Below are 15,218 nucleotides of genomic sequence, written 5' to 3'. Positions count from 1 at the left end.
AGAAACTCACACCTCTTCATCCTCCACTTACCCTTTTGATTTCCGCCCTGGAAACATCTCTAGAACATTCCCTCTTCCCTTTATCTCAGTGCAGTTGCCTTAAGTTCCATCTTAACCATTCTCCACTGTCATTGAGGACCTCTTCGTTACAAATGGGAAAACACAGCTGGAGCTTGGTTTATCAAAGACAAGACTTTATTTAAAGATTCTGTGGCACCTACTGAATGACCAAGACTTGGAGAAGGTCAGGGTAGTCATGGTGTCAGGAACCACCGGAGTCAAGACCTGAATGTGGTTGGGGCCCCTCCACCTCTTATGAGTGCCCTTTTCTGGGATTGACCCCTTGCTTCCCTTTTTATTTTCTAGCCTCAGCCACTAAGGATGAATGGATTCTCTCCATCCCAAGTCTAACTATCCCAGGAAGGTGATTCAATGGCTCAGCCTGGCCTATGAGGGAAGAATCTGGAAAGACCATGGAAAGACCTCCTTATACTGTCTGATAGGGCTGGGGATGTGCAACTCCCAGTGTGGTTGGGCATTACCTGCCAAGTGCTCCAGGTGTTCAGACCCCTTATCATGTACCTCCTAAACTCTGCTTTCCAGCACATTCCTTTCCTGCCCAGACTCCCTTCTGCTTCCATGAAGTCTAAATAATGCTCCCCTTCCCAACATACACAGATACAATGGTGTTGACCATGTCCTCTGCAGTTTCATTGTTCCTTGTGTGTACTGTTATTAGTACTTAACTACATGGTCTTCTTACATTGGTTTATAAGTCTGCCTGGACCAGCAGACCACCAACCCTTCCTGGCATCTCTTTGTCTCCTATGCTTCACACTGTCATCATTCAATAGAGGTCTACTGAATGAAGGATGGGGGATGGACAGGAGGACCCCTCACTCTCCAGAGCACTATCCTCAGATCGGCTCTCCCTTCTCCCTTTCTCTTGGCTGTCTGTCTGGGTGAACTTGCTTGGTGTTTGGAGGGCTGGAGGCAGAGCTGGAGACTTGCTGTCCCTCTACAGGACTAGTATCCTAAGGACCCTTGTCTCTGTTATTCCCATGTGTTAAGAGCAACAGGGACTCCCAGCTAAGGGGGTCCGAAGGTAGGGCAGGTGAGAGTGGAGAGGTTGAACAGAAACCAAAGTCTCCTGGGAAGAGCTGAATGCATCTGAAGCCCTCAGAACTTCGTTGGTGTTTCCTCTGCTGGGATCTGATTTCTATTAAGGTCACACCCAGTTCCCAGGAATTAGGCCTTTGAGGGGAGGCTTTCTCTCTCTTTCTTCTCAGGGAAGATTTAATGCTCAAAAATGCAGGCAGCTTAGCTGCTGGGCCTTTGCAAGGAGGCTCTCCTTCAGTCTTGGTCATCAGAGCTCATCCTAGAGGTGGTTCCTCTGCTCTAGGATGTTTTCCGTTGCTTTGTTGGGGCCAGGTGGCATTTAGGTATTTGTTAGGTCCTTGCTCAGGTGTTCGTTTATTTATTTATTTATAAGATTTTATTTATTTATTTGAGAGACAGCACGAGAGCACGAGTAGAAGGGAGAGCAGGGGTGAGGGACAGTGGAGAGGGAGCAGAAGACTCCCCCCTGAGCAGGGAGCCAGAAATGGGACTCAATCCTGGGACCCTGAGATCATGACCTGAGCCAAAGCAGACACTAACCGACCGACTGAACCACCCAGGCGCCCCTCCCCTTACTTTTAAATAAGTACACTGTTAAGGCTAAAAATGATTGCAAAAAGAAAGACCCTGAGGACAGCCATCAACTTCTTGCCCAAAGCAGAATAAACCCTGGGGGAGAGCTGAGGAACAGGGTGACTTTCATCTCCCAAAGTGTCTTTGTGACTCCAGAGAGGACCGGGTCCAAAGGGACAGGGAGGATCAAGCTGTTAGACTGTCGCCAATTCATGGCAGCCCCAGTGACTGGGAGATCTCGAGGAAACCGATCAATCAGAAGCCTTGCAGGCTGGAAAGTCCTGAGTCCTACCTATGTGTGAGGTATGTGAGACCAGCTCCGCGGGTCCCTGGGCCAGCTCCTTGCTTTTCCTGTCATCTGAACTCAATGTGTCTATCTTCTTCTGACAGACAGAATGCCAGGGACAGGGATCTGAAAGCTCACTGGGGCTCAGGGTGTAAGCTACAGGCCCCCAAATCTTGGTCAGAGGCCATGCCCCCGGGAGCAGTACTCAGGATACTTTTAGTTCATTGTTTATCTAACTGATGGGGGTCATTCTGGCTGTCCTCCCACCCTCCACCCAGTACTGCTCATCGCAGTCAGTGACAGCCTGTTGCCCAAGCCAGAAGCCCAAGAGACAGTCTCCTTGCCCCCTTTTCTAGGTAGACTGAATTTCTTCAGTTCAGGGACTTAGACTAAAAATGTCTCTGAAATCCATTCCTTTGAGGCCTCAGCTCAAATCCTACTCATTTCTCATCCCCAGCAAGCACAATAAAAGCCCTTCCTACTCCCCATCTCCAACAGCTCACCCTCCTACTATCCCTGGAGGTAATCACTGAACTATACATCTGACAGGTCACTCCCCTCTTAGAAACCCTTTTGCTGCTTCTGCACCTGAATGTTGGGAGTTTAAGCTGGCTGTCCATATCTTTATGCTTTTTTTTTTTTTTTTTAATTCTCTGAGTGTCTTTGTGTTTCTCTGGGCTCTGGACCTGAGTTTGACATGCCCAGGAGTGTTGGGGCATGTGGTGTGCCTGGGTCTTGAACTAAACATCTGTGTGTTAGAGGCTGCATACATAGATCTAAATGGATGAATGCTGGTTTGCTTCCGGATCTAAGCGTCTTTGTGAACCGGTGCCCGAGGATTTGTATGTACTGAGTGTGTGCTTACCGGGGTGTTTGTGTTTGAATTTCTGGGTGTGCCTATCTGTGTTTGTATGTATGTCCCTGGGAAATCCTGCATATTCTCTATCCTTTGTTGTTTCTTCTAGCCTGAATCTTTGGAAGGGTAAGTGATTGCTGTCGATGGGGAATGTTCCAATAAGGCAGTGTGAAAGAAATCATTTCACACTCCCCGTAGTGTAGACCATGTGCTCCGTTCTTGGCGAGTGAGTGGTTGCCGAGTTACTGAAAGTCAGCTCCTTTCCACTCCTGCTAGGGAGCTTTGACTGGTTGCTGGCTGTTTTCACACCCGCTTGCTTTCCTTTCGGTGATTTCTCTGAGGGTGGGAGCACAGAGCTAGGCAGGCCTTCGTCGTTTTCTGAGATTTACGAGTCGGGGAGAGTGCAGGGCAGCCGTGTGAGGGTGGCGGAATGTGCCAGGCTCCTGAAGGAGTGCCCAGCCACCACGCAGGATTTTGGGGCTGAGATCGACTTTTCATTGCTGTGGCTCTTCTGGCTGAAGGGCCATTTGTAAATGGAGCAGACGAAAGTGAAAGCTTTATAGGAAAGTGTTTATTTGAAAAGCACTGGCTGAGAGGAAGTGAGGAGTGGACAAGTTCAAGCAAGAAAAGTCTGGCCAGTGAGGGGTCCAGTGGAGTTACAAGCACAGGGACAATCGGGGCAGAGCCTGCATCTCACGCCCATATTTTCCTTCAGGGCATCCCTGTCCTGGGTTCATCCTGAGAGGGAGCAAATACAGCCTGCTTTCTCTTCCTCTTCTTTTCCCCTAACCTAGCATCTTATCAAGCTCTGTGCCTGCTTGGGGCCATGTTGACAACCAAGCCTTTGTCACGTCATGCTTGTGATGATGCGAAGTAAACCCCAAACAAAAGATCTCTGGCGTGTGGCACAATATGTCCGCCATCACAGCTTTCCCAGCTGGGTCCTGGTTCTCCCTCATGAGAGCACCTGGGTCTTGACTGTAGATCAGCCGCAGAGCGGTGACTGGAACTCCAGTGTCCTGACGCCCCATGGAGTGTCCTTTCCATCACACAAAGATAGTTTTGGATGACTTTTGGGTGTTGGATGACTTTTATTTTATTTAAAACCAGAAAATACCTCTACCTAGAGGACCATACAAGTGAAGTGGAAACTCGTATAACGAGAGTAGGAAAAGAGCTCGTGACATTGGAATAGAAGACTTTCATCTGGAAGGAATGTTTCTGCCTTTGAAGAGGCAGTTGCAGGAAGGTTTGATGTAGGCCAGAGATGGAGAGTTCTGAGAATGAGCGGCATAGTGGCCAACTTAGACAGCCAGTTCAGTTCAACTCCAATTTACTCAAGACCTAGCAGAGGCCAGGCCTGGGAAGGTGCAGGTGTTCTGAGAAGGCTAAGACCTGGTCCTGTCTTCAGTGAGCTCGCAGGCTGGTGGGGGAGATGGAAAGTTAAGAATTTCTCTAATGAGAGTGTGTTGAGTAGAGTGAGAATGTTGAAGGATCTCAAGACATTAGAGCTGAAAGGGTATAGATGAGTAATGGGCACAGCAGGGGGTGAGGTTAACTGTGCTTGCTACTTGAAAGGTGGGCTGGGTTTTGGTTTCCAAGTACTGTCACTTTCTCTGCTCTTCCTGGTTCTCAGAAACCTTCCATTCCTAATGGCACAGTTGTTCCAAGGGCACCTTTCCCAAGGGCACCTTCTTCCTCCCAGGAGATGGGACTGGAATTCCACCCGAGGATGTGGATTACTTTCTTCTTATGAGGAAGAGATGATGTTCCAGTGAGCACCAGGGTCTCATCTCCCAGCCAGGGGACTTGGAGAAGCCATGGACCCATGTGAGACAAAGTTGTCACCTGGGCCATTGCTACTTGCCCTTTACTGTTCTGCACGGGCTGGCTTGGGAGACTTACATCTAGGAAAGTGCATGTATGTATGTGTGTGTTGCAATTTGTTGATCATGACTACCCTAGGGAATGAAAACAGTGTCTATGCCTGTAGGGACTCTACCAGTGTACTCCTGAAATAGGGAAAGGCCACTGGGATGGACTTTGGAATAGCATGGGAAGCCTAGGACACTGTTTGTCCCCATGGTCAGGCTGGGGAAGGGACCCCAAAGGACAGAGAACTGATTGAAAGGAGGAGAGGAAAGGAGCTAAGTCTAGGAGGGCAGCAGTAGGAAGGCCAAACCCAGAGCTGGCCTGGCCAAAGAAATTGCCTGGGACTAGAAGTAGAAAAGGCTTAGGGGATTGTCTGACAGTTCCTATATCTCTGAGGGGCTTTTTAGATAGGTTTTATGACATTATAGAGCCACCACTCCCGTGGTGTATTCCCAAAGCAGTGTTGTGGTTAAAAGAACACAGCGTATACAGCCAAAAGTAATTTCAAAACAATTTATGTTTTTCCTCTTGTACATCTGTGGGCCCATAAAGGGAAAGCGTGGTCTCTGGCAATACTTCCAAAATTCTCCCTTTCTTCCTCCTTACATTGTTCCCTCAGCGCAGCTGTTCCTCAGGCCTTGGTCCTCAAAAGCCCTGAACCCAGCCATAGGCCCCCTACAGGGGCCCCATCCTCCATGTCTGTCTCTTCCTCTCTGTTCTCCCACACAAGAGCCCTCGTAGGGGTATGGCAAGGTCGGGGAGCCCGGAGGTTGGGGAGGGGGAGAAACTGCATCAGGCCAGGCCCAAATGCTAGTCAGTGAGCATGAGCCTGAGGCTGGGACAAAGCTGCATTATATTAATAAACAATGTTTTTATTCCATCACCACTTAAACAATATAATGGACTTTGCAAAAGATGTTCAATCACTCTGTGAGCTCTTACCACCTCCTTCTGCTCACATTCACATGCTCCTCCTGCCAACATTGTCTTCTTTCACTCTGAATATATGTTAGCATTTTGGGAGCCTCCAGCTGCCTGGATGAGTATACTCATACATTTACTGCCAACCTCAGGACTGGGGGATGGACAAGCCCATAACACTGAGAGGAAGCATCTAATCTCCTTTCCCTCTCAGACCAATGTCTCTGCTGTGAGGAGTTTAAAGGGACCTGAGAACTTGAAACCACTTGACCCTTCTGTTTGTCACAACCAAAGCAATTGTGGGACCAGACTCACCTCCTGAATCAATTCTAGGGCATGCCATGGGGCCAGCGCCCATGTCTGCAAGATTTTACCTGGGGGCCCCTCTTCTGCCTAGGAAGCACAGTAATGCTTCAATCAGTGTTGGCCAAGGACCAGCTTATCTCCATCCACTGGAACCATGCCTGGTTGAGCTCTGTTTCCGAGGTGTGAAACCCCAGTGGCCTTTCTTGGCTTCTCCAGCCTGCTCTGGCTGAGCTCCTTCGGCCTGAGCTGCTATTTCCTGCCAAGCTTCCATTCCTTTTCCTACTTCCGCTGTCCTGAATCGATTTGCCAATAATAGGGAAATGGGGGTGGTTCCTGGGAATCCAGATTAATGCTGCTTATTGATTTCTGACTGCTTACAACTCCCTCCCTTCCCCCTTCCCTCAATGTGTTTAGATGCTTTGGAGCCTCTAAGACCTATTTTCTGGTCTCTATTGATCAGCCTCTTTCAAAAGAAGGAGGCAGACATTGTTTGTAGAGTATCTCCTGCAAGGACCTTGTGCAAGTTATTAAATACTGTTTCTCACCCCCGAGTGCCTCCTTTTGTGCTCTGCCATGCTGGCGCTGGGACCCAGCAGGTGCATTCCTGCCAGCCCGCTGCTTTGCTATGCTAGGCTTTTCCAGTAGGGGGCACTGGAAGGCTGCTGCAAGCTGGAGGAGTGGGAGGGAACAAGTTCTTTTTCCCAGGAGGCCCTTTGTCCCCAGCAGAGGCAGTTCTTTCCCTAGCAGCTGCTGAATCCCAACTGTGGATGGGATTTCCAGCTCTCATGGAACTGGGCTTCCGGCACCGCGTGTCACTCTTCATGGCCGCAGAGACCTGTCGCTGGCTGGTGCCCCTATTCCAAAGTCTTGAGTTTCAGCTCAAGGGTCTCCTTCTCTACTTTTCTAAGTTTTAATAATTCCAGTCTCTTCCCTTTGTTCCTCTGATCCTGGCCAAAGTAACTGCTTCCTGTTGTGTCTGCCTCTTGTTACTCTTCTAAGCGCCTAGTTAACTGCTTTCCATTTGGTTAGCAACTCTTTGTATTAAGTTATCTCTGTTCCTATAACCTGTGTGTTCTGTCTCCCCAGCGCACATAATGATCTGGCCGATGGGCGTCTAGCGCTGTCCACACATACAACTTTCAGTAGTTAAGGCTGCGAATCCATGAATATATCCTGTGATGCGAGGCCCCATCAAGTGTCCTGGGGGTAGCAGCATTCTGTCTCAGGGCCACTTCATCCTTATGGTGTTTCTCTGGTGCCTTCCAAATATCACTCTTTTTTTTTTTTTTAAGTTAAAAATCACATTTTTATTGGGTTGTGCAGATGTTGTTGATTTACAGGAATTCTTAATGCACTCCTCTGCTCTGTGCTACAGATGTTGTCTTCTGAGTGACCCTTGTTCTCTCCATTTAACCTTTCTTTTTTAAAAAAAATTAAATTTAATTAACATACAGTATATTATTAGTTTCAGAGGTAGAGTTCAGTGAGTCATCAGTTGCATGTAACACCCAGTGCTCAGTATATCAACTGCCCTCCTTAATGTCCATCACCCAGTTACTCCATCCACTCACCCATCACCCCTCCAGCAACTCTCAGTTGGTTTCCTAGAGTTGAGAATCTCTTATAGTTTGTCTCCGTCTCTGTTTCACCTTAATTTATTTTTCCCTCTCTTCCCCTATGATCCTCTGTTTTGTTTCTTAAATTCCACATGTAAGTGAGATAATATGATAATTGTCTTTCTCTGATTGATTTATTTTGCTTAACATAATACCCTCTAGTTCATGCACATCATTGCAAATGGCAAGATTTCACTTCTTGATGGCCGTGTAATATTCCATTATGTATATATACCACATCTTCTTTATCTATTTATCTGTCAATGGACATCTAGGTTCTTCCCATAGTTTGGCTATTGTAGACATTGCTGCTATAAACATTCGGGTGCACGTGTCCCTTCGGATCACTACATTTTTATCTTTGGGGTAAGTACCCAGTAGTGTGATTTCTGGGTCAAAGGTAGCTCTATTTTCAACTTTTTGAGGAACCTCCATACTGTTTTCCAGAGTGGCTGAGCCAGCTTGCATTCCTATCAACAGTGTTGGAGGGTTCCCTTTCTTCACATCCTCACCAACACATGCTGTTTGCTGACTTTGTTGACTTTAGCCTTTCTGACCAGTGTGAGGTGGTAGCTCATTGTGGTTTTGATTTGTATTTCCCTGATGGTGAGTGATGTTGAGCACTTTTTCATATGTCTGCTAGCCATTTGTATGTCTTCTTTGGAGAAATATTTGTTCATGTCTTCTACCCATTTCCTGACTGGATTATTTGTTTTTTGAGGTGTTGAGTTTGGTAAGTTATTTACAGATTTTGGATCCTAGCCATTTATCTGATAAGACATTTGCAAATATCTTCTCCCATTCTGTAGGCTAAACATCACTCTAAATCCTTTTCTATGAACTCTGGTATACTACTTTCCACTGATTCCTTAAATTTGATGCCAGTGCTTCCATAGTAAGTGACATGGTGACAGTCAAGTCTCCAGGGAATGGAGACCTGACTGGTATTCCCAGACCATGGCTTTGGGGGGCAAGGGATAGTATGTTCATTCATACTGACTAACTCCCAGTAGTTCCAAACAATAAGTTTTATTTTTTTTTAAGATTTTATTTATTTATTTGATAGAGATCACAAGTAGGCAGAAAGACAGGCAGAGAGAGAGGGGGAAGCAGGCTCCCTGCCGAGCAGAGAGCTTAATGTGGGGCTCGATCCCAGGACCCTGGGATCATGACCAGAGCCAAGGGCAGAGGCTTTAACCTATGAGTCACCCAGGCATCCCCTGATTCCTTAAATTTGATGCCAATGCTTCCATAGTAAGTTACACGGTGACATCCAAGTCTCCAGGGAATGGAGACCTGACTGATATTTCCAGGCCATGGCTTTGGGGGGCAGAGGACAGGGTTTATTGATGCTAACTCCCAACAGTGAGGCTTTGTTTTTTTCTTTTAAGATTTTATTTATCTATTTGATAGAGAGAGCGAGAGAGGGAACGCAAGCAGGGGGAGGCGAGAGGGAGAAGCAGGCTTCCTGTGGAGTCCGATGTGGGGTTCAGTCCCAGGACCCTGAGATCTTGACCTGGGCTGAAGGGAGATGCTTAATGACTGAGCCACCCAGGTGTCCCCAGACAATGAGTTCTTAAGAAGTTGGGTGCCTGTGGAGCTGGCAATTTAGATGAGTGTTCTAGACTTCCTCTTCTTTAGTGAATGCACCTAGCATCATGTCTGTCAGGGGAGAGCTATAGAAATCTGAAAAAGAATAGCTTAAAGAAGGAGGAGGAGGATTTATTTATTTTTCATGGAGCTAGCCATCTGGGATCAGAGTCCAGGTCCTCATGGTGGCATCTGTACCCCAGGCTCCTCCTCTTTCTTTCCTGCTGTTCTCTGCTTACAGATTTCATTCTCAGACTCACCATTTGGTGATGAACAGTGGCTTTCCCCTCTCTAGCCTCTTGTTTACATCCCAGGCAGGGAAGTAACTTGGGGAAAGGGGCAGGGCTATCTATGGAGACACAAGACACCCAGATTTCTACTGCAGATTCCTTTGTATCTCATTGGCACACAGGTACCGGCTCTCAGCTGTGAGAGAGATTGTAAAAAGGAATTTTCTAGCTGGTACATTGCAACTCTAAGGGATTCTGGCAGTAAGAGAGAAGGGCATAGTGGGCTTTGGATAGGTACATTGCATCGTCTGTCACACATGGGACTCTGGTGCTCCAAGTACATGTGTCAGTCTGCACATCTCAACCCCCGAATTTACTTCCAACCCTAATGAGGTCTTCACAGTGTCCCTGTGGCTCTGGGGGTGTTCCAGGAGCCCTCTCAACTGATGCTTGCCTCAGGTCCTTACACCTTGACTGCAGCCTTCGTGCACTCCTGGACAAAATGAACTTTCAGGCCATGCATAGTTGGATGTTCTTAATCTGAAATGGAGATGTATGCACCTACATCCATTCCCAAAGAGCCCAGCCATCCTCCCTCCCCCACCAATAAAGTGCCGTAGTGTGGCATATTGTGCCACAGAAACCCCAGCTCCGTTTTCAGGGCGAAGCCCTCCGCTTGGCTCCCTTGGCTCTCATTACAGTCTTTCCAGCCTCTTCCAGTGCTCACCTCACACACTTGTTGTTGACCTCCTCCACTCCCTGTCACATTCTATCACAGAAGCCTGAGGACCCACGTGGTAGAGCAGGACATTTGGTGGAGAGTAGAGAGTGGGGAGACAAAGAGACAGAATCCTCAGCAAACTCAGGGAGGGGCCAAACTGGAAATGCTGACAGGCTAATAATCACCTCTCACTGCTTGTGTTTTGCCAAAGAAACCTCATCCTGTGAAATGGCAAGGAAAGGGAGGCCTGCCAGGGAAAGGCCAACGGGGACATGGGGTCCCTGGAGAGATTGAGGAGGTCCCTTCTGTGGTAATGGCTGCTTGACAAGGAAGGCACAGCATTGGGACATCCTGGGGACTTCACTTCTTTGAGTCCCACTGTTGTAGGACTCAGGATCCCCAGCTTGCCCTGGCTGGGACCTCTCCCTGAGGTCACTGTGGCAGAAATAGGCTGGAGCCAGTCTTTCTGTGGCCATTTTCAGTCTCCCCTGCTATTTGCTCATCCTTCCTTTCTTCCTACTTTTCTGGGAAGCTCTTCAACTCCCACCAGCCTCCCCTGTGTAGCTTCCTGCTTCATGCTCTGGGTGTTTGCCAACTGAGGCCCAGTGGGTACTGCTCAGTGCTTAGAGTCCTTAATAAGATCTGTAAACACACACCTCCAGCAGCATCACTCTTGCCTGCCTCAGAAGCTTCTCGCTTAAGTGAAATCTAAACAGCCTTTAATGATATATCACCTCTCAAGCACCATTTAAGAACCAAACCAGTATTTACAAATGGATTTGAAATTTCCTCAGTAAAAGGAATTAATTCTATCTGTTACCTCTTTGTATCTAGAAAAGCAAACAGAAGAGAAGGAAGGCTTATTATTTGTCTGAAGAGATGGGCACTGGGGCCTCTGGCTCAAATCAGGAAGCCTTAGGATTTTATTCAGTTGAAAACACAAACTTATAATGTATTTGAGTAGAGGGGACAAGAATTGCTTCAGAGAGGGTGATCGGGCCTCTTGCATAGAATTTACCTGACTCGAAGAAGCAAGGAGGCAGAAGCAGAAGTAGCAGCCCCTTCCTTCCACCACAGGGTGCTGATGGCATCGTGGAGTGCCTCCTCCTGGAAGATTCATCAGGACGGTCCCTGAGTCAGGCCAGTGTCCATGACACCTGGAGTCATGAGGTCAAAGCTGAGGTGGCCTACACAGGGGGAGTCCCCAGCCCAGGGAACCATGGTGGCCCCTGATCCCAACAATGCAAGTTCAACCTAGTTCAGTGGCCAAAGCCTCAGTTTCCATGTTAGTCCATCTGTGCTTTGTTAAGCTTAAAACCGTACCCGGAATTTTTAACTTCTTTATCTGGACCCCTAATGCTACCACGAAACCTTGCTAACTGATACTTCTACCCAGCCCTCCAGAGCAACACTGGACAATGGAAATTGAATGCAAACCACATATATGATCTGATGTTTTGTAGCAGCTCCATTAAAAATGTAACAGGAAACAGGTAAGATTAATTTTAATAATATTTTTTCTTTAACCCAGTATATCCAAATATTGGCATTCAACATGTGATCAATATAAAATATTCATGAGCTATCTTACCCTTTTTTCTTTGGTGCTAAGTCTTTGCAATCTGGTATTTTGCTATTACAGCCCTTCTCAATTCAGACTGGCTGTATTTCAAGCATGTGTCTACCCTATGGAACGGCACCCTTCCAGAGACTGGTGTAGCGAAGACCTCCAAATTCTGGCTGAGGTCCTCTTAGTTTCTGTGATGATTCATTTTATGTGTCAGCTTGCCTGGGACGTGGGATACCCGGATGTTGGGTTAAACATGATTCTGGGTGTGTCTGGGAGGATGTTCCTGGATGAGATTAGCATTTGAATGGTAAACCTAGTAAACCATATTGCTCTCCCTGCAATGAATGGACCTCATCTACTCTACTGAAGGCCTGTATAGAGTAAATGGCTGAGTAAGAAAGAATTCTCTCTTTCTCTGCCTGTCTTTATGCTGGGACTTTGCTTTTCTCTTGCCTTTGGACTTAGGCTTGGCTTGGCATTTAGACCATCAGCCTCCTGGCTCTCAGGCCCTTGGGCTCGGTCTGGAACTTAGACCATTAGCTATCCTGGGTCTCCAGCTTGCTGGCTGTGGATTTCAGGACTTGTCACCCTCCATAACTGCATGAGTCACTTTCTCACAGTACATTTCTTCATGTGTGTGTATGTATGTATGTATATGTGTGTGTATGTATGTATGCACATATATATACATATATATATATATATATAAACAAATGTGTGTGTGTATGTATATATATATATATCTCCTATTAGTTCTGTGTTTCTGGAGAAGACAGACCAATATAGTTCATCATAGACCAAATACACAGAGCTGTAATGTTAATGCCCCAATAAGCCATGAAGATACCAGTTGGTGGATCCAATCTCCACATATCCTGGTACTGCAGAGACAGCTTCCTGAGCTAAGTGGGTCAGGATACAGGGAGAAATTAGTAGGCATTTATGGAGCATGATCCAAGGAACAAGGTGGCATTGAGGAGCCATCAGCAGAAGGTATTATCAGAGAATGGAACCAGCAGTCCATAAAGCTGGAAATCTGAGGAATCATGCTAGAACTGAATCAGAAAAGTGAGAGGAAGATATTTGCTCTAGGGAAGTCAATAAAGTTAATATTTGTGAGTGTGTCTGAGCTTTGCAGTTCTATTGAACCTGGGTGTGCCTTCCCTGAGAAATGACTGGAGATCATTACCTTCTATGATGCTTTTGTTACGGAGGCCATCCCTCAATATGTAGCTCTGGGCTACTTGTATCTGCTTCCCTGGCTCTAGCCGTTCCTCACCCTCCACCCATCTTTCCAACAGGAAAATGTGATCTTATCAGTCAGTCTCAGTGACCAAACTGCCTGTGGTGTGCTGTCCAAACTCCCAGTGACGTTTTCAAGAACCTTTATATCTGGGGTGCCTGGGTGATCGGTTAAGCATCTTGACTCTTGGTTTTTGGCTCAGGTCATGGTCTCAGGATGGTAATATTGAGTCCTGTGTCAAGTTCCACACTCGGGAGAGTCTGCTTGAGATTCTCTCTCCCTCCGTCTGGCCCCTGCCCCTGTAAAAATAATAAATAAATCTTTCTTCTGTTAAAAAAAAGAACCTTTATATCTTATCTTCTGCTTATCTTCTTAGCCACTCCCATTCCTTGTTTCCAGTTCCCAATATACACATGATTGTTTTCATGCTCTTTGCCCTGTAGTGCTTTCTCTTTCTTGCTTGTTCCTTTGTGAATGGTTTTCTCCTTGCCTTGTAATCACTACCCTTCCCATTCCTCAAATCCGTTCTTCAGTTTCTCCTCTAAGAAAGATTGTGGACATCACTTCCTCCAGGAGCCTTCTCTGACTTTCTCTGTTCTTTTCATTTCAGGTTAGATAAGATACTGGTATCTTGTATTGGCAAAAACACTCTCAGCCTACCTCTGTCATAGTCCTCATCCTACTACATTTTAACCACTAAGGTGATTTTTGTCATTTTAATCACTACATGTTGCTTCTCACACCAGACTAAGATTCTTGAATGCAGTTCTATATTCTCAGGACATAGCACTGAGCTCAGCCTGGGGTGACCTCAGAAAAGTTTATGTAATCACCAGTACATGTATCTACCCTGCTTCTGTGAGGACCATTGGCTACAGCTGGGGCCCAAACCAAACCTGCCCTGTCTGAGTTTCCCACTGGGCTCCAACTGTGATTCCCCAGCTGCCTCATGGCTAAGCCTGTATATGCTGGGACCCACACCTTTGAGAAAGCAATTTGTCAGTATGTGTGCACAAAAAGGCTATGTCCAAAGATGTTCACTGCAGCATTTCCTCTGTTAGAAAAACAGAAGAAAGAATCAAGTTACAATGAATAAGTAAATTATAGCATGTCAGCAAATTGGAATTTATGCAGCCTTAAAAACCATGATTATGAAGACGGTGGAACAGCCTGCAAGGGAAAGACTCGGCACTTTGTGTGCACCCCACGAAGTGAAAAATCTGACTCCATTAAACAATTCTTCGCTGATTTTTTTTAATTAATTTAACAAATATTTATTGAATACTTACAACATGCAAGGCCCGGCTCATTACAAGGAAGTCTAGATATTAATAAAGATCTTGAGGGGAAATGGGAGATAAGGTTTACATCCCTTACCACATAAGAGCATTTGATGTAGAGCTGTCCTTATTCCCCATCTCTCCCCTCACCAAGTCCCTCTTTTAAATGCTCGCGAAACTTCTTCCTCACTTGTCAGTCCAGGCTCACCTCTCTTCCCTTTCGTTGTTCCCCGTCTTTATTCCCCTTCATAGGTTCAGTGAGCAATTTTTCTGTCCTTCTCCTAGTGTCTCCAATCTTGCATCCTCCCACCTATTATCGTTCCTCAGCAAACACAGGGGTTTTTGGAATTTCTTTTCCTTAGAAGATGGGGAGAGATTGTAAATAATAAGTTGTTTTTTCCTGCCACCTACTCATTCATTCTTATCAGATATGCACCGAGAGTGGGACCCATAACTGGAGAGTCCAACCACCCTGGATGCTGCTCTACTCCAAGCTCAGGGTGGTGCAGTAGATACACCAACCCCCCTGCCCCTCTGGGGACAGGTTAGTCACTCCTCGTGAGCAGTCAGGAGGGGCTGAATGATGCTCATAAGGGATCTTATGGACCATTTCATGGCTAAGGAGCACTTGCTTTAGCTATTCCCTCCCTCTCATTTCTGGGAGGGAGGAAGTTGCTGGAAAGAAGAGAGAGAATGGCAGTTGGCCTAGTTCTAGGTGCAGCCCAATGGCATGTAAATAATTCATATATTTAAAATAACAAGATAAATATTTTATGGCTCTTTAAATTTCAGGAATGAGCTGCATCCTTGAAATCCACAGATTAAAAACTAGCCTTGGGTCACAAATACCACTGCGCAGTAAAATGTTGCTATTCGTGGGCACATATAAATCCGAGCAAACAGAATTTCATGCTCAGGAAGTTTGATCACCTGGCCCGCCTCTTGTGGGGTACAGAGGAGGGGATTGCCTCTTTTCCTCCTATAGGAGGCCTCTTCATCCCCTGGACAACAGACTGACTCTTGATCCACACAGGG

Source organism: Lontra canadensis, unplaced genomic scaffold (assembly GCF_010015895.1).
Source record: "Lontra canadensis isolate GAN:19392208 unplaced genomic scaffold, GSC_riverotter_1.0 scaffold3, whole genome shotgun sequence".
Classification (NCBI taxonomy): domain Eukaryota; kingdom Metazoa; phylum Chordata; class Mammalia; order Carnivora; family Mustelidae; genus Lontra; species Lontra canadensis.
The sequence above is the reverse complement of the archived record's forward strand: the minus strand, read 5'-3'. Positions refer to the sequence as shown.